Source organism: Canis aureus, chromosome 10 (assembly GCF_053574225.1).
Source record: "Canis aureus isolate CA01 chromosome 10, VMU_Caureus_v.1.0, whole genome shotgun sequence".
NCBI classification, from domain to species: Eukaryota; Metazoa; Chordata; class Mammalia; order Carnivora; family Canidae; genus Canis; species Canis aureus.
In genome coordinates this window covers 35,053,748-35,072,971 of record NC_135620.1, presented here as the reverse complement: position 1 = coordinate 35,072,971, position 19,224 = coordinate 35,053,748, and the positions used below count along the sequence as shown (strand labels likewise).

At 35.1% G+C, this 19,224-nt stretch overlaps 1 long non-coding RNA gene across 1 annotated transcript; it reads right to left on the bottom strand.

Moving 5' to 3' along the window:
• Positions 1 to 457: 457 nt before the first annotated feature.
• On the bottom strand, positions 458 to 12,370 carry LOC144321646 (uncharacterized). Its single transcript, XR_013387239.1, has 4 exons — positions 12,198 to 12,370; positions 11,362 to 11,588; positions 10,203 to 10,331; positions 458 to 3,048 (listed from the first exon to the last, which is right to left on the bottom strand). It is a non-coding gene; the product is annotated as an uncharacterized LOC144321646 (long non-coding RNA).
• Positions 12,371 to 19,224: the final 6,854 nt, after the last annotated feature.

Here is a 19,224-nt window from a genome sequence, read left to right as displayed (position 1 = left end):
TTTTGAGAGAACTGATGTGATCTTTTCTTTCCTTCATAAGTAACATTTCTGAAGTGGCCTCCTCTCCTACTATTGCTCCAAAAGAATCTGAATTTGTGATTGCTTTTCCTGCTTGAAACACTATCTTTTCTTAATTAGGTAGTAAACCTTCTACAACATTATTGACTTTAGTTAACAGCAACATACTATCAAGATTTAGATATATATAACATTTTTGTTTAATATAGACCTCCAAAAAATCATTTATGGCTATAATTATAGAATGGGTCCATGAAATATATTTATAACTACATATGTTACATTAAAAATACAAGATAATATAATAAAGCTTAGCCAGAAAACAGTGTACGTTTATAGAATTAAAAGAAAATATCAGGAATAATTGACTTTATTAAGTATTGCTGACCTGTTCCTTTTTCAAATATACCAATCTATTTCATCTATTTTTAATTAAAACTCACTACCTGTTGTAATCTTACACTAATCCTTGAAAATTAGAGACTTGAAAAAAAAACAGAAAGAAAAGTGCATCTTGTTGACAGATGATAGAGAACAATATCTGGACTTTTCAGTTTATTGCCTGCTAATTTTGGAAGTCTGGATTATCCTCCAGTGGCTCTCTGATATTTTGTTTCTTCCTCAAATAAGGGTCTGTGGCTCTCTGGTGGTGCCTGCAATTTAGCTTTTGCTTTAGTACTTTCCTTGTCTCAGATAGATGTAACTGAGGATCTAGCTGAAGGCTGAATAATAGAAATATTGATCTTACTGATGACTTATAAGCTAAGATGATTGATGCTTGAGACTTCAAAAGACTTGGATTCCAATGCCTGGTAGGTCGTTGTTCTTAAAAATAAACGACAGTTGTGCTGCCTCAGTACTTTCTTCCCTGGGTCAGAGTCTAGATACCAGTACTCTGCCCACATAACCTATAGATTGCTTACTTTTCTTCCACAGCAATTGCCTGGAGATATCTGTGCTCTTGCCCTATGGGAGAGGGAATGAATATAATATAAAATTATCATTTAAAAAATGTAGGTTATTGTAAGCTCCGTACACAGCCTAATGTGGCAAATTTTTAAAATATGATGATCTGTGGTTTTCCCATAGGGTGACTTTGAGGATTAAATACAACACATGTCCATTTAAAAAAATTTTTCTTGTGACCCAGTTTACACATACAGTGTTCATTCTGATGAATTTTAACAGTTTATATACCTATATAGGTGAAATTGTCATAAGAGCCCAATTCCAAAATACCAAGATTTCAAAAGACCTGGATTCCAAATGTCTGTCATGTCTGCAGCAGGTACAATCAATTCCATGGCCTTCTTTGCTTTTCAATTTCTAATTCCAGCTGAACTGCTGCTTTCCACAAATCATTTTCAATACAGTAAAAAACTCAGCCCTTCCTTTGACTTTCAAATTCCATACATTTATAAATCCAGTAGCCTTTTTCCTGAAGATTTGTAGATGTTGGTAGCAAAGAACACTAACTGTCCTTAAAGATTTGTGCTTCTCTTTCCTTGAAGTGTGTATATACATAATGGAATATGTCTGTGTGTGTATATGTGTGTGTGTGTATGTGTGTGTGTCTGTGTGTACGGAATATTAGTCATAAAAAAGAATGAAATCTTGCCATTTGTGACAACATGGATGGAGGTAGAGAGTATAATGCTAAGTGAAATAAATCAGTCAGAGAAAGTTGAATGCCATATGATTTCACGCATATGTGGAACTTAAAAACCAGAACAAATGAACAAAGAAAAAAGAGACAAACTATAAAACAGACTCTTTCACTATAGGAACAAACTGATGGTTTCCAGAGGGTAGGTGGGTGGAGTGGGGCAGAGGACAAACCAGCTGATGAGCTCTAAGTAGAACTGTTGAATCTCCATATTGCACACGTGAAACAAATACAACACAGTGTGTTACCTGTACTGGAATAAAAATAAAAAGTAAAATTTCACTAAAAGTAGAAAAAATGAGAGGAAGAAAAACTCAAGAAAGAAAAACACATAAAACAAAAGGAAAGGAAGGCTAAAAGAAAGGAAGAAACAATGAAGTGACAACAGAAGAGAATTTGTCAACCTGAAGAACACCACAGAGGGAGGGGCACCTGAGTGGCTCAATCAGTTAGGAATCTGACTCTTGATTTCAGCTCAGGTAAAGATCTCAGAGTCCTGAGATTGAGCCCCAATCTGAGCTGGGCATGGAGCCTGCTTAAGATTCTCTCTCTCCCTCTCCCTCTGCCCCCACTGCTCATGCACATTCTCTCTCTAATTCTCTCTCTCTTTCTCTCTAAAAGAAAAAGGTGACAGGGGCGGGGGGGGGGGGGAGGATAGTCTTACCCAGTGGCAATGTGTTACAACAGTGTCTAGGCTCCCCTATGTGTTACCTTGTCCTTATGTTCCATATGGTAAATTAATTCCAACAGTGCCTATGGATTCATCAGCTTAACAAAGTGGGATAACTTTCATCTTTAAGATTAGCCAGCTTCCTACATTGATTTTGATTTTTCTCCCTTATGAGCCTCAGTTTACCCTGATATTTTTCTGCCAAATTAAACTATGAATAGTAGGACCTTTGTGTATGATAACTGCATTTCTCCCTGTAAACTGTTAAATCTATTGCTTGTGAGTTTGGTGTTTGTGAATCATCCCATAGTAGTGACCTATGGTGTGTTTACTGGGCCAGCATGCTAGGGGCCAAACTCCAAACTATGATGATCTCACCAAGGTCCTATTCCCAGGTGTTAAAACTGACTAGGAACCTAATTGCATTTGGATTATGGCCCAGGTATCTGCATCACAGCTAATTTTCATTACTGTAGTTATTAACATCATAAATATCAAAGGTTAACATTAAGAGCTCACTGTTCAGATACACTGTAAAGCACTTTGTGTTCTTATTTGTACTTCACAGCAACCTTGCTAGGCGCTATTATAATTTTCAAAAAATAGTCTTCTAAATTGGAAAGTTGTTTCCATCAGCCAAGTTTCAGGTTCCACATGGACCCATAGGAGCAGAAGAGGTTCCTGCCTTGTTAATCTGATAAAAAAAAAAAAAAAAACTTTCAATGTCTTGATAGATGTCACTTCTAGATTTCTTTCACATCTAAGAGGCCAGAATTATTTCCCATTTTCTAGAAGAGAAAGATAAGGTGCAGAATGTTAATGTGGTAAACTAAACTTGTTCATATTAAAAAATCTAGTTAGTGACAGTGCTAGGAGTTTTGCCCAGGTCTGTCTAACATAAGATATGTTTACTCAATAATTTTTGGTAAGTGAGATATTAGTTTTACATATAACTAACCAATTAACTAACTAGACAAGTAAACACTCCTAAATCATTGAATTTGGTGAAGTCTGACTGTGGGAAATTTAGGAGATTTGCCTTTGGTTGTACATTCTGAATTTACCACCTGTAACTTAAACATTTGCACATGTAGAAAATAAGTCATGAGTGTGGGAAAATTCTCCCCTATTTACTCTTTGGATTCTATTAACTTAGCACGAAAACCCTTCTGGCTTCCTCATAACCCTTATCCATCCACACCAACAGAACTTGAAGTTCTTCCTCTCCAAATAAAGGAATGGAGTGTCTGAGAGCCTAGGAAAGAAATTAGGATGCTCCCAGAGGAGTGAGAGTTTGGAAGAACAGAGGACAGAAAAGATAAACTTGACCAACCAAACAATATGGCCTAAACAAAATTATGGACAGACTGTGGCAGATTCCTATAAATAATTAAAGAGTAATGTGCAAGGATATGGAAATTAAAATCCATATAAGTGACTATTTCTGTGCCAAAGAAACTCCTGATGCACAAATCAATGTAGAATGGCAGTTCTCTGCCAGACTAGTGGTTTAACTTCTCTTGTAAACCACAAAAATGCCCCACTATAAAGATGGGAGTGGAGACAGTGCTCCCCAAACCAGCCCGCACGTTTTTTCCCTTTCACTCTCAGGTTTCTCTTGACTAAAAAGCCACAGCCCTTCTGACATTCAGAAGTTTATTGGATTTAGGTATTTAAGAGAGTCCAGCTGAATCAACATTTCAGTGAATGGACTCTGAGTGAGGGCAGAAGCCCAGGCATTTCCTCATAGCCAGTAGTCATGTGACTCCTCTGTAAAACTTGCTATTGTAGTCCTCTCTGAAGATAGCTAGCTGGGCACAATCCTATTGGATAAGAAAACAATGCCTCACAAAAAGGTGAATTGACTTACACATTGGAGATGGGTGAAAAATTAGAATTCAAATTTCTGGCAAGATAGTAATAATTACAAATGTCTTTTTCTCTAAGCCTGTGTCTTGAAGCTAAAACAATTATGTATTTTCCTTGACTGGATCTTTGAGTGATATCAAAACAATGTCAGGCAACATTAAACTTTCAATTAAAATATTAGAAGCCCTGTGTTTGGCAAGGCCAAGTATTGTTCTAAATAGCTGAGACTACTTTAAGTAGTAGATAGAAATGGTAGATTAGCCTTTTTAGGAGTATGTTTTCTTTATAACCAACCAACCAGCCTAGAATATATTTATGTAAAACCTTATAAGGCTCTCAGAGATGTAAGAAACAAGGATAAACATCATGCACTGTATTGCCAATCCCACAGGAAGTTGAAAACATGGAATCACAGAAGTAAAAAGTAATGACTTAAGGGAAAGTCATTTCCTCCTGCTTTAACTTTGATTGAAGTCTATTTTCATTTCATGTGAAGATGCTTAGATCTGGCAATGTCACCCTAAGAGTAAACCAAGCAGTTATAAACAAGCCAGAATCAAAGAGGAAAAAATTATACAGGAATTCTCAATTTGTCTATTCTTCCTACTTTGTAAGTAATCCAGATCATGACTACAAATCTATTAAGGCTGAAACACACTCAGGAAGTAACAATCTATTTTTCTGAAAAAAAATTCTGATGAACAGTACAGCAAATTTTATAGTTAAGAATTAAGTCTTGTGTGCCTAGCTGGCTCAATTGATAGAGAGTGCAACTCTTGATCTTGGGGTTGTGAGTGTGAGCCCCATGTTGAGGATAGAGTTTACCTAAAAAACAGAACTAAATCCTATTAGTAGTGAATAAATGAAAAGTAATAATAAATCTAAATTATCAATAGTAGCACCTAGGGTGAAGCACCTTATTAAAATGTGTATTTTTCCTCAGATTTTTAAAAATATTGAAAGGATCAGGGCAAGAACATAAGAGTCCTTTCTGAAATTATGCTTCTCTGTTAAATCTCACCTTAAAGAACAAATTTAATATTTCTGCTCTTAATACTGCTCAGTTTCCAGCACTGCCTCAGGTTGTTTGTCCTATGAGAAAGTAGCATGCAAATCATATATATGACTTATAATGATTTCCAGTTGCTAACTTTCCTTAAAACGTGGTGCATTCTATTTCATTCCAAATTGAAGTTGCATTCAAGCTCCTTGCATAAGCAGACTCATCAAGTATGTTTTCTCAGTAAGCATTTATTATCTACTATATGTTTAGCAAGGTACTGAGTATTGGCAATACGTGTAAACTCAGTTTGAGGGAGTAGACGGTCATATAAGCAAGTATAATTGATGAGGTACGTTCTGTGCTATATAAAGTATAGATCTAAGTGAGCTTAACTGTTAGAAATAGCATGACCCAGAATCTCCCAAAAGATTCAATAGCCCTTATCACCTCTTATAGCCATGGAAAGGAAATTTAACTAAAGAAGAGTTTGCACAACCCTAAAGAAATCTAAGAAATAAAGTTTTTTCTTCTCATCATGTGGCAACAAAGCATTCAATTTCTTTTTTTTTTTTTTTTTTATTTATTTATGATAGTCACAGAGAGAGAGAGGCAGAGGCATAGGCAGAGGGAGAAGCAGGCTCCATGCACCGGGAGCCCGATGTGGGATTCGATCCCGGGTCTCCAGGATCGCGCCCTGGGCCAAAGACAGGCGCCAAACCGCTGCGCCACCCAGGGATCCCAGGCATTCAATTTCTGTATGAAAGATGTCCCAAGAGGTCTGTCTCCCCATCACAGAAAAACGATATGCTCCATTTTCTTTTACTCACAGTAAATCTTATTTATTTGTCCATGTCTTTTCCTATCATTATTCACTTTGTTTTTATAAACATTGATTCAGAGACCTAGTTGAGATGATGCATGTGTGTTTATATATGTAAGTATACATGTATACATACATACATATATTTGATTTATGTATATATGTGTTTATATATTTGATTTATGTATATAATGTATGTATATATGAATATGATTTTTGAACAATGTCACTGCATTATCTGTTTAAATAAGTAAAAAGAATAATAACAGCAGTGCTTACTATTTATTGTTTCTAAAATTGTCTCATTCACAGTATTAGACACTTTACATGTATATTTTTATACTTAATTATTGTGAATTTTATCTACACATACATATGACAAGTTTCATAAATCAATAGTTACAGGTTTGCACACTTTGAACATTTGTATTTAGAAAGATTGCTCTGTCATCTTGGGCTTCATTTTACAAGGAGGAATCTAAAATCTAAAGAGGAAATACACTTTCCCAAAGTCATCTGGAGAATTTGTGGCAAATTAGAACATAAAATAATTTAGTTTATAGGAAGTAAGCTTTTCCCAGCTTATGGAGCTCCTTTATCTACCTTCAAACACTTGCAAATCCAGTTTTTTTTTATAAGAACATATGAGTTAGATAAAACAAGTAAAATATATTCAAATCTAACCAATTGTTCTGCATAAATTTGGGAATATTTTAAATGAAAGAGAAATGAAATTAAAGAAATGAGAAAAACATTTAATTACACACTAATTCTATTTATTGTCAACACATTATGAATATCAGTGGTTTTTGTCACAACACAATTAACAATATGTTCAATCAGACATTTTTTTGAAATTAAGGCTCAAAAATATTTATGAATGGTAAGAATAAAAGTTACTATTCTAGAGTTGTAGAGATGATAAAAATAATGTTTTATGGAGTAATTGAAAAAGCCTTTATAGAGACAATAGGATTTGACCCAGACTTAAAGAGTTAAGTCTGAATGGACCTAGAGAATTGGAATATATTCCAGGTGAGAAAAACAATTGGAGGAGGAAACAGCATGCTGTGGATGCAGAAAGAATATTTGTCATTCACCAGGAAGTTATCCCATGAACATTTACTGAGTGTTGTGTTAATTTTATTCTTTTCAAATTGCAGAGACATACCCAAACAGTCTCCTGTAATGGAGTTTGTTTTTATTTTGACAAAGTTGTTCTGCTGTAGAATTCCTTTGGTGTCACTATCCTCTCTCTAGATATTTATCTCAGTCTCTGCTCTCTCTCTCTCTCTCTCTCTCTCATCCATTCCCATCTTGGAAGGTGGAGACAAGGGTAGGGAAGAAGACAGCAGAGAGATAAATGAAATACTGATGACACATTTGTCTATGACCTCAAAGAGTTCATGATATCTTAAGAAGGAAAGATGAGGAAAACCCACTATATTCTATAAGAGAGAACATCAGGGATGCCTGGTTGGCTCAGCGGTTGAGAGTCTACCTTTGGCTCAGAGCGTGATTCCGGAGCCTCAGGACCAAGTTCTACACCGGGCTTCCTGTATGGAGCTTGCTTCTCCCTCTGCCTGTGTCCCTGGCTGTCTTTGTGTGTCTCTCATGAATAAATAAATAAAATCTTTAGAAAAGGAAAGAAAAGGAAAAAAAAGAAAAGAAAACAGCAGAGGGTGCTATGAGATCAACAAGAAGGGCCTATTGTTCAGTTGGGAGTTTAGCAAGGGTTCATGGGTAGCTTTCTGTAGGAGATACCTGTGAACCAAGTCTTAAGTATGGGTCAGCAAGGTCAAGGTTTGTAAGGTTGAGGAAACATTATGGGCAACAACATGCATGACTCATCATGAGGTGCATTTGAAGAACTATAGTAATCTGGTATTTCTAGATTATAAAGTGAAAAATGGAGAAGATAAGCAGTAAACCAAGTAATAGTTGGATTGTGTGCCCTGCAATGGTTTGTGCTTGTTTCGTGGCAATGTGTTGCCCTTGGGAGGTTTGAAGCAATAGAGCATAGACTTGCATTTAGAAGGATTATGCTTTTGCTTAGGTGAAGGATGAGAATAAGACAGGAAAAGATGAAGAACTGTATAATGTAAAACACTATGAAATATTTCTTAATTTGGTAGAGTTCATACTACTTTTCCATGTATAATCTATGTCCTGGAATCATTTGCCAGTGCTAGGCTGCATTAGGAAATATGGTGAAATAAATATTGTCAGAGAAAATAGCAAGATAGAGATATGGGGCAAAGAAAATCTCTTTTCTCTTGACTGCTGGATGATGCAATACAGAGTGAACCAGATAATCTTTCAGTGACAAGCTAGAGTAGCAGATTATTTTTTCACTACAGTACTCCCACTTCTGAAGAAAGCTATGGTCAACACCCCTTCATCATTGAAAAGGCTGAGCTTCCTGTGCCTGTAGCACAAAATGCACAGTTTAGTTTCATCTGTATATAATGGCATGTGTCATCACAGAATACAAAACTTAGCAATACTACCTAGATGTCAATGCCTAGATGTCAATGTTTTCATATGCTGCAGCTGATGATCTGCAAATATCAAATGATCATCCCAGGAAAATTGTATAAAACCCCCCTTTAGAATTGCTTGGTTGAGTGGCAGCATTTTAGAGGGATGGAAGTAACACTAGTAGGCAAATGCTGATGAAAGAACCCTTAGCAATCCTGAAAGTTTGTGAAACCTCACATGTGTTTCCTCTGTACTATATCTCAACTAATTTGGCACAATTTTGAGGTGACTGCACTTGTTTGGTTTGCAAATTAGGAGAATATAAGGGTAGGTTACTCATTAGAGTAACTCCAAAATGAGTTTACCAACACAGAAAAGCAGACTGCTTTAAGTTTTATTCTTCATAGTAAAAATCTAACACAGTACAGTTGCATTTTGATATATTCTGATCGTGATATAGTAGATGTTAGGATAATGCAGGCAAATCAAACTTGTAAATGAGAAAGGACAGTGGTAATGGAATTTATTTTTACTTGAATTATTCAGGTTGTTTATTTTCTTAGGATAAATTTACTGGATAACTTTGAAACATTCCATTCAACTTTGCTTTTCACTGGCTATTTAACATACTGCAGTGAATACCATAGACTTTCAAATATCATTAGACAAAAATGAAGAAAAGGATTGTCTAACTACTAGTGCAGATAGACATACGGGGACAGTCAGTAATGCTGATTCAAGATACATATTTTGATCCTTCCAAGCAGGGTCCTAATGCAAATTCCTTATGGCTGCATGCTAGAATGTTCTTTTATTTATCTGTATATTTTCCAAGGAGAAAGCAGAGATTCTTCTATGAGAGGATGTCTATTTTGCCAGGATTTCCTATTCCACAGAGAAAGGGTGGGTTGACATTGTGTAAAACTCCACAAGCTCCCACTCCAGCTCTGGTGTCATTTCCATATTGAACTCCAAATAGCTCTTTCCTGAGTGCAGCTGGTGATATCACAAGAGGCTTTGCAAAACTCCAAGTTAAAAGAATCAGAATGGGGATTTGGGGAAATGGAACCCTTCACCTCATCGTAAGCAGCGTTGCATTCCAGTTCATAGAACTAATTAAAGTTGATTTATTATTTTCATGTCAAAGAAGCACCAGGCTCAGTCTCCACAAAGAGAAAGAGGCCAAATCAATAGTTATCTGCCTTTCTTTTGTTTTGAGTTTTTTCTTTTCAACTGTAAATTTAGAAAGACCATGAAGGATGCACAGTCTAATTATCTGAGTCACTGTTAGCAGAGTTCTCTATCTTCCCTTCTTTGCTTAATTGCATAGAGGAATGCCTTCCTCAGAAATCTGTATTTGACTGTGAATCTTAAACATCAAAAGTTATAAGTGAATCAGGACCTCCCTTTTACAGCATTTGTTTTTAACCCTTGGTCCCATTTGTTACATTTTCATACTAATAACAATGTACATCACACTTACATACATTTCTATACATTGCAAGTATATGTTTATAAATATACATTTTCATTTATAATTCTTTCCAGCATAGGTCTAAAATATAATAGATGCTTAACAATTAACTAATTGGATAATTAGACAAACATTTGAAGAATTATCACTATAACAAAAGCTAAATCATTTTTCTTTGAATCTTACATAGAATTTGCTTACCTTTTTTAGTGTGTGTCTGATCTATATATTTGTTTTTGAAATAATAAATACATTTCTGTGCATATTAAGCTTTAGAAAAAGCTTAATAAAAAGCTTCTTTTATTGAAATCCCAAATGCTTACAGTGAATCTAGGAGAATAATGTGAAAAGCAAACATATATTGTTAAAAAAAGAAATTGAAACTAGTTCTTTTTTTTTTTTAACATTCTGAGTTTTTAGTGGGAACTTTGTCTTAATCTTTTATACTTGTTGCATTGTTTAGATAAGCACACATGTTTTGCCTCGAGTAGATTTATTCTGGTTTGGGTCATTGAATGGGTGGGGTTTAAAATATTCATAAAGAAGGAAACAAAAGTGATGGTAATATTACGATAAGGAACAAAAGTGCCAAAGTTCATTTTTAATATTCACCAATGTGTGGCCACTTGTTAAAAATGATCCCCAAAGTGTTATTAGAGGACTGTATTATGTGCTTCTTTCTTTGTATTTTCACAATACAAGGGAAAAAAAGCCACAAAAATTTTTGGATTGATCTGTTTCTTCTTGGCTGTGGAAATTTACATTAAGTAATCAACAGGCAGCCAAATACCACAGAGCTATTATCTTTCAGGACTTGTTTCAGGGTGGTACTGCTCCTGGCTGAGTATCTCCAAGTCTAGTTACCATTTGCAGATTTTATGCAACTTTTATCATGCGTTTCCATAAAAACAAGATGATCATATTAGTGAATGTGTGTAAGGGAAAAGGGTAGTCTCAGAAAACTCTACTGCAGTCCTTCTAGATGCAGTCTCCAGCTGGGTTTGACTCGTGCCGTATCAAGAGGGAAGATAGCAGATGCACTTAAGATGGTTTTGTTTGAGTCAAATGATCAGGCCTCTCCTGTTTTATCTTAAACTTGTGAAGACGGTTTATGTTTCTGATGAGGGCAGCCAAATAATGCACTGGTAACCCAAGCCTATTCATCCCCTGGCTATGGGGTATGTTACATTATACTTTACCTTTCAACCCAGGGGATGATCTGAGTTATAAGGTGTTGTGTGCTTCCCCTGAACGGAGGTCCATCTTTCAGATTAGCCTTAGAAACCTCACCTCTGAACTCAGTCTTCCACCTAATGTTTGGAGGAGGTGAGTACAGTTCAGTGAGTCCACAGACACTTACCTTGTCCCTCTGCTTTTGTTTTCACTTGTTTTAGTGCATGGTATCAGCAGTATTGAACTCATTGTGTTCCTCTTCATGCTTGTTATCCCTTTTGTCTTAGTTGGTGGCACCAATTTTCATTAACTTTTCAAAACTGGGAGTCATTGATTCTTCCCACTCACTACGAGTTTTGACCTCTAGCTCCATTTTTCCTCTTGGACTCTGTTCCTGTAATTTGTTTCCATTGGCTTGTTCAATATAAAATTCATCAGAAGAGAATTAATTTCTATAACAAAGCTATTTCTCGTATAGACAGAAGGAAAAAAAGTAAAGCAAAAGGGAAAGGAACCTCATATCTTCTCAAACATTTGTTTAATAAATTACAACATTGCAAAAATTCCATCTTCTTCCAGATGATTAAAAAAAGAATATTAGGGTGCTTGGGTGGCTCTGGCAGTTAAACATCTGACTCTTGATTTTGGGTGAGGTTCTGATCTCAGGATTCTGAGATTGAATCTTGCCTCAGGCTCCATGCTCAGCCTGGAGTCTGCTTGAGATTCTCTCCCTCTCCCTCTGCCCCTTACCCTACTTGCGCACATGGGCATGTTCTCTCTTAAATAAATAAATAGATAGATAAATAAATAAATAATAAATGAAATTTAAAAAAGAAAATTTTAAAACAATGAATTATACTTCAGTATATTTCTTGTTTTTTGTTTAAAATGTGTACTTTCCTCATTTATAAAAAACTGCTGTATATTGTAAGGACAGTGCATGTGTTATAGGAAATTTATAAAAGATCATAAATAAATACTTTTTAAGAAAAAATAGAAACTAGAGAAGGGACTTAATTTTACCTTTAGTCTGATGTAAGAATGGACATGATTAAAAAGTTAATTATGGGGATCCCTGGGTGGCGCAGGGGTTTGGCGCCTGCCTTTGGCCCAGGGCGCGATCCTGGAGACCCGGGATCGAATCCCACGTCGGGCTCCCGGTGCATGGAGCCTGCTTCTCCCTCTGCCTGTGTCTCTGCCTCTCTCTCTCTCTGTGACTATCATAAATAAATAAAAAAAAATTAAAAAAAAAATAAAATAAAAAATAAAAAGTTAATTATGTTGAATTTCCTGGTAGCAAAAAAGATGACAAAAATAAGATATCTGTTAGATCTATTTATATAACTTATCACAGGTAAACAGCAAACCTCAGAGATTTAAGAAATACTCTCCTAAATTCTTTGCAGTTGTGAAATCTGAAACCCTTTATTTATCTGAGACAACCTCTCTCCCCTGGTCTTGCCCTTCCCTGAATCACATAGCCAAGTGATTTTCTAATTGAACTCTTGATTCTAAAATTCAAGAATGATGATATTGACTTTATTTGTTAATAAATTTTTTTCCTGGATCTTAATCATTTTCAGCTATGAATTCTTTTTTTTTATATATATATTTTTTAATTTTTATTTATTTATGATAGTCACAGAGAGAGAGAGAGAGAGGCAGAGACATAGGCAGAGGGAGAAGCAGGCTCCATGCACCAGGAGCCCGATGTGGGATTCGATCCCGGGTCTCCAGGATCGCGCCCTGGGCCAAAGGCAGGCGCCAAACCGCTGCGCCACCCAGGGATCCCCAGCTATGAATTCTTTTAAAAAGCTTATTAATTCCCTCAGGAAACTAAAGCATCATTAACTAATGTATTTGTGTACCAAATAAGATAATGGCATAAAAGTGATAGATATGATCATCAGGAACTTATCATAAATATCTATGAAATTAAACACCATTAGCTATGTAGATTTTAAGTTACAGAATTTATATACTTTTTTAATAAATTTTAGTTAGATTCAATTAATTAACATATAATGTATGATTGGTTTTAGAGGTAGACATCAGTGATCAGTGATAATACCCAATGTTCATGACCTCACATGCCCTCTTTAATGCCCGTCACCCAGTTATCCTGTGCCCCCATACCCCTATCCTCCAATGACCATCAGTTTGTATCCTATGATTAACAATCTCTTATGGTTTGTCTCCCTCTCTGATTTTGTCTTTTATTTTTTCCTCTCTTCCCTCTGATCTTCTGTTTTGCTTCTTAAATTCCACATATGAGTGTTAAATTTAGTACTTAAAAAATCATAAAGTGACTTTCCACTATGGCTGGGTAAATTTATATGTGTCTCTGACAGGAAATATGTGATGTAGTAGTTTCAAAAAAGAATCAATTCTAGAAAACAAAGGCAAGAAATTGTGTCCTTCTTTACTCTTGACTTACACATTAGTTCTAGAGCCTGATATGTGATTTAGTTCTGATAACTACTGTATTCTTTTAATATTTAAAATCTTAGATATTTCTTTTCTTTTACACTGAGCCCTTTGGGTGGCTTGGCACACACTTCTTTGAGGCTTATCCTATAATTGAGCCTCTGATAAGCAAGAAAAACATACCCATTCACTCTAGCAGTTCTGTAAAGATTTGGTACTTCCTATCCAGATTAACAGGTAGTGCTGAAATTACTGTGAAACAAATCAATTGGTCATTCTATAAAGAAGCACAAATTGTGTATGTTGACCATCTTCTTTCCGTGCCTCCAAAATGTCTGTGAACAGATTCTTTCGAACAGGGAGTATCTCAACCATACAGGTGGATGGGATACAGATATACAGGCTGCAAAAGAACATAAATAGGCCAAAGTTCACACTAGTTTGATGAATAAACAAAGGTCACAAAAGCTGGAAATACCTGCAGTCTTAGCAGGCTTCATGTTTCTGCTGAGTCAAGTCTAACAAAAACAAAGGGTTAGGTGTCAGTAACTAAACACGGTGCTCGTTCTTGTTTTTTACTTCTTGTTGCTTTGTTTTGTTTTAATATAAATTAGTTATATTGTGAAAGATAACTTCTCTGACTGAATCTGTGATTCAGTAAGTATCAAAGGCTGTAAATTTACGAGAAATAAATAATGCTTTAACTCAGTTCCTTTTGGTGCCATTCGATTTAACTGAGTCTCTGTGGTAGATTCAGAGTTAAGCAAGGGGAGGATCATAAGCAAAAAATGTAGCTGGAGGATCAGTATTTTATGTGGAATATAAAGTCTAATGTGACCATATTGTAAGATAGTAAAAAGTGCTACGAAAAAGGGGCAGAGATTCTGCTTGACAAGTTCAAATACGTTGCCTGGAACTTAACAAATGGGTACAGTTTTCACATGCGTTAATCTAGACAATACACTAGTGGCAACATCTTTTGTTGTTGCTTTTCAGTCTTTGTATTTAGTTGGGAATGGAGAGAAGATGAGATTAATTCTAAGTCTTTCTGTGAGTTTCTACTAAATTCCTTCACTTGGACCTTACAATTTTACAGTCCTTCACAAGCTGATTACCACATGAGCTCTCTTATTCCCCTACTTATTATTATTATTATACTCCAGATCTTCTGAACATTTTACAAATTCCATTAAGAGCCCTACTTTTTCATGTTTTCTCACCTTTATATGTATATGCTGCTTCCTTTGCCTGGAGTGCTCTTCTCTTACTCTCTATGTGTTATTCCTTTAAAGCTCAATATTAATGTAGTAGTTGCCAGTTGCTCTAACCTTGCTATACAGATAGCCACTTATATTTCCTTCTTTTTCCATGTATTTCATTATAAATGGTCTGGCCACTTATTAGGCTGTGAACCTATGTTCATCCTCTTGGCAGTGCAGTGGTTCCTAAGTATATCTAATGCATGAATAAATGAAGGCCGGTATCATCTATATAATCTTTCCGAACTATTTCTCTCAGGAATGATGCTACCTTCTTTTAATTGCTGGTGAATTTATAGCTTTATGGAGTTCTGAAAAATCAACTTTGTAAGTGAATTCTAAAATATTAACTACCTATAACATTTAGAAAATCTTTAATAGATTTTTTGAGAAGATAAATGGTTTATTTTATTTTTTTAATAATAAATTTATTTTTTATTGGTGTTCAATTTGCCAACATACAGAATAACACCCAGTGTTCATCCCGTCAAGTGCCCCCCTCAGTGCCCATCACCCATTCACCCCCACCCCCCACCCTCCTCCCCTTCCACCACCCCTAGTTCGTTTCCCAGAGTTAGGAGTCTTTATGTTCTGTCTCCCTTTCTGATAATTCCTACCCATTTCTTCTCCCTTAGATTTTTTCTTTACAAATGCTTAAATGCATTTATTCAACAAGTATTTGTTAAATATCTTCTGTGCTAAACCCTGTTATTTTATGTTACTTTATGAGGTAATATGAGAGATATGGACAAAATATACTCATAGTGTTTAATCAACATTTATAAAATGAGGGGTGCCTAAGTGGCTCAGTTGGTTAAGCATTTGACTCTTGATTTTGGCTTGGGTCATGAACTGAGGGTGGTGAGATTGAGCCCCGAGTGGGGCTCTGCACTCTGTGTGGGGTCTGCTTAAGATTCTTTCCCTCTGGCTCTCCTCTCCCATGAGCTCTCTGTCTCTCTCTAAACTAAATAATAAAATCTTTAAAAAATATTTATTAAATGAATGCATAATGAAACAATAATGAGACACCAGGAAGAATGGAGTAGACATTGTCTTGGGGATTTAAAGTGGAGAGAAGAGCATTATCATTCTTTTCATTTAAAAGTTTTACGATTAGTATTATTATAGTAAATAGCCTGCAACATGAAATCTACTCTCTTAACACATTTTTAAGTGTGCTGTATAGAATTTTTACTTTAGGCACAATACTGTACAGTAGCTCTCTAGAATATTTTCATCTTGCATGACTGAAACTTTATATCCCTTGAGCAACATCTCCCCATTTCCCCTCCCCCCAGTCCCCTGACAACCCTGTTCTAGCTTCTGCTTTGATAAGTGTGACTTTGTTAGAAACTTCCTGTAAGTGGAATCATGCGGTATCTATCCGTTTGTGAATGGCTTCTTTTACTTTAGTATAGTATAATCTCCTCAAGGTAAGCTATGCTGTGGTGCAGGACAGGATTTATTTCTTTTGTATTTCTGAATATTTCATTGTATGTATATATCACATTTTCTCTAACTATTCATCTGTCTATAGGCACTTAGGTTGCTTCCATCTCTTGCCTGTTGTAAATAATGCTGCAGTGAACATAGGAGGGCAAATATCTCTCTGAGATCCTAATTTCAATTCTTTTGGATAAAAACCTATAGGTAGGATTGCTGGATTGTATAGTAGTTCTATTTTTAATTTTTTTGAGGAACCTCCATACTGTTTTGCCATCACAATGCACCATTTTGCATTCTTACCATAGTGCACAAGGGTTACAATTTCTCCACATCTTTGCCAAAATGGGATTGATGGATTGATTTTTTTGTTTATTTTCATTTGTTTTATAATGGCCATACTAACAGGTGTGAGGTAGTAATACTTTATTGTGGTTTTGGTTAGCATTTCTCTGAGGATTAGTGATCTTGAACTTATTTGCCATTTGTATGTTTTCTTTGGAGAAGTGTCTATTCAAGGCCTTTACCCATTTTCTAATTGGATGATTTAACTTTTTGCTATTGAGGAATTATTTATGTATTTTGAATATTAACTCCTTTTAAATATATAGTTTGCAGCTATTTTCATACATAAGGTAGGTTGCCTTTTCATTCTGTTGATTGCTTACTGGCTGTTCAGAGCATTTCAGTTTGATGTAGTCCCATTTGCCTATTTTTCTTTTGTTGCCTGTGCTTTTGTCATCATATTCAAGTTAGCATTGCTGAGACCAATGTCATGAATGTTTTCTTCTAGGGGTTTTTCAGTTTCAGGTCTTATGTTTAAGTCTTTAATCTATTTTAAGTTGATGTTTGTGTATAGTACAAGATAGGAATTCAATTCCACTCTTTTGCATTTGGCTGTCCAGTTTTCCCAGCATCATTTGTTGAAGCACTATGCTTTTCCCATTGTGTATTCTTGACACCTTTGTCAAGGACAAGCTGATATATGTGTGAGTTTATTGCAGGGCTCTTTCTTCTGTTCTTTTGATCTGTATGTCTGTTTTTAAGCTTGTAACATACTATTTTGATTATGTACTATAATATGTTTTGAAATCAGGAAATGTAAAGCCTCCAACTTTGTTCTTCTTCAAGATTATTTTATCTATTCAGGGTCCTTTGTGGTTTCTTATAAATTTTCAGATTGTTTTTCTATTTCTGTAAAAAAAAAAAAGTCACTGGACTTGTGCTAGGGATTGAATTGAATATAGAGATTGTTTTGAATAGTAAATGTTCCAATCCATGAACATGGGATATCTTTCCATTTATTTGTACTTCTTTACTTCTTTCAGCAATGTTTTATAGTTTTCAGTGAACAAATCTTTCACATCCTTGCTTAAGTCTACTTAGGAATAAAGGTTTATTCTTTTTTTTGTGTTTTTGTGAATCAGATTATTAGTTTGCTTTTCAGCTTGCTAATATGTAGAAATACAGAAACAACAGGTTTTTGTATGCTGATTTTGTATTTTGCAACTTTACTGAATTTATTTATTGTAACTGTGTGTATGCTTAGTATCTACCTATAAGATCATATGATCTGAAACTGGAAATAATTTTACTTCCTTTTTCCATTGTGCATGCCTTTCATTTCTTTTTCTTGCCTAATTTCTCAGAGTAGTCATCCTTGCATTGTTTCCTATCTTAGAGGAAGAACTTTCAGTTTTTCATCATTGAACATGTTAGCTGTGGGCTTTACATTCATGTCCTTTATTATGTTCATCAGGGATGTCAGCCTGTAATTTTTTTTCTTTTTAAAAGATTTTATTTATTTATTCATGAGAGACACATAGAGAGTGGCAGAGACATAGGCAGAAGGAGAAGCAGGCTCCCTGAGGGGAGCCCACTGTGGCACTTGATCCCAGGACCCCAGGATCACGACCTGAGCCAAAGGCAGACACTCAACCATTGAACCACCCAGGTGTCCCTGCCTGTAATTTTCTTGTAGTGATTATTTTTCTGGCTTTGGTAATAAATGTAATGGTGACTTCATAAAATTAGTTTGAAGGTGTTTTCTCCTCTTCAATTTTTTGAGAGCTTGAGAAGATTCAGTGCAAATTATTCTTTAAATATTAGAATTCATCCGTGAAGCCCTCTGGCCCTGAGTTTTTCTTTGTTGAATTGTTTCTGATTACGGACCAATTATGCTAATTATACTTCTGTTCAGATTTTCTATTTCTTCATGCTTCAGTCTTAGTAGATTGTATCTTTCTAGGAAATTATTTTTTCTAGGTTCTCCAATTTTTTGCTGTATAATTTTTTTGTAGTAATCTGTTACCATCCTCTTTGTTTCTACAGCATCAATTGAAATTCCTCTTTGCTTTCTTATTTTATTTATCTATTTTTTCTAAGTTAGCCTAAAATTTTTTTGTCAATTTTACTGTTCTTTTCAAAACACCAATTCTTAGTTTCATTTAAATTTTCTACTTCCTATTTTGTTTATTTATACTTTAATCTGTATTATGTCTTACTTCTGCTAACTTTGGACCTAATCTGTTTTTCTAGTTAATTGAAGTGTAAAGTTAGGTTGTTTAACTGGCATCTTTTAAAATAAGTAGGTGTGTAATCTTTGAACTTTCCTCTTAGTACTCTTTTGTTACATCCTTTAAGTTTTGTTTTGGTATATTGTGTTTTGTTTGATTTGTCCCAAGATATTTTCTAATTTTCATTTTGATTTTTTCTTTGACACATTCTAATTTTTTCATTGATTTCTTTTGACCTGTGGGCCCAAGACTTTGTTGCCGTTTTGTTAACTGTTTTGTCTTCTAGTTTTTCCACTCATTGTCTTCCTTTAGGTTTCACTGATTTTTTTTTTTTTTTTTTTTGCTTTGATTCCTTCCTTGTTTTCTTTTGTATATCTTTTATGGGTATTTTCTTTGTGATAATCA